Raw genomic sequence first — 1582 nt, forward strand, 5'->3', positions numbered from 1 at the left:
GTAAGTCTCACACAACACACACAAACACGCTTTATCTCTCCAAGCAGTCCAAACTCATAACCACTTTCCCTGTAGTGCACAAAGCAAACTTGGCATTTGTAAAAGCATTCAGTGTTGTAATCGTGTCTCATGTCTCAAGATGAGAAACACACACTCAGATGCAGACGGTAAGAGAGAGGATGTGTTTTCCACAGCCGGAATGCCTTTGACTGTCTGTGCATGGAATGTCCCCCAGCTGGTCATGCCCTTATATGGAGTTCAAACGATGTCCTAGACCCTTCAGTGAGCTTGTGTGGGCTCCAGATGTTCTGAAAGTAAACATCTGTAAGAATGGTGTACTATGATGATGCTCTGGCCACTCAGAAATCCCCCCCACTGCAGGGAAGAAAGGACACACTTTTGATGGCTTTGACTTTGGAGACAGACTACGGTCCCTTTTGACCCCCTTAAGTGTTTGACCTCTCATTTTATTTTAAGAAGTTTCTGGTTCAGAATAGAGATGAATGCCATTGTTCTGCTACATGTAGAAAATATGAAATCCTGTAGTGTACATTAATGCATACATAGTTATAGGATTAACAGAAAATATATATATACAGTGTATGATGCAGTGTAGGTTTTACCACTAAAATATTGTGCTTTTTAAAAAATGTGGCATTCACTTGAAATGAATTCATCTGAAAAGTATTCACTTTTTTGATTGTGGAATAAATGAATAATAGGTCAAATATGTGTGCGAGTCAGTGGCATGCTGCTGCATCCATAGCTATTGTATAAACTCTAAGACCAGAAAAACTTGCACTTTTAAATATTCTCTTTGAACCAAATGTGTGGGCTACTATGGGTGTCAGTGGCGTGCACAGACCTCTGGCGGGGCAGGGGGATACTGGCGGTACGAGGGTCCTGATTGAGAAGGGGTGGGGGGGGGTCTATGGTCCCCTCGGTAGAAATCGCGGTCCGGGGGCACCTAGATCAGACCGAAATATGCTCGATAGCAGAAGTATCTGTCTGTAGAAATATCTAACTTTGAAGATCTGTATTTATTTAAATGTTATGTCCCTCTGTGTGTGTTTGGCTCTCAAAAGTTTTGCTGTTAAGCTATTACATAAATACATATACTGTGGAAGATGCCAATTTTTTATCTTTACAAATATATACTAAGGCTGTCAAATCGATTAATTGCAACCAAAATAAATACACACACACACACACACATAAATATTTCTTATATACATGTATGTATGTGTATTTAGCTATATATACATATAAATATACACACACATATATTATGTACACAATTGATTTGACAGTAGCCTACATACGTATTTACTTTTTTCAACACACTTCAGCAATAAAAAAAAACACACAAATGTTTTTCTAGAGTAATTTTTGCTTATTAGTATTGTTGGACTGGATCATTGAAGGTCAGAAGCAAAGACATTGGTTAATAGAATGGGATTAAATACATAAAGGATATTTGTGTTGTTTAACATACATTTATTGCAGGTCCGCGTCATATTCCGAGTTGCATTATTTTTATTCATTGTGAGGAATACTGAATCTGTGTGTGTTTTTTTTTTTT

The sequence above is a fragment of the Sinocyclocheilus rhinocerous genome, unplaced genomic scaffold (genome assembly GCF_001515625.1).
Source record: "Sinocyclocheilus rhinocerous isolate Xijiao unplaced genomic scaffold, SAMN03320098_v1.1 scaffold240, whole genome shotgun sequence".
NCBI classification, from domain to species: Eukaryota; Metazoa; Chordata; class Actinopteri; order Cypriniformes; family Cyprinidae; genus Sinocyclocheilus; species Sinocyclocheilus rhinocerous.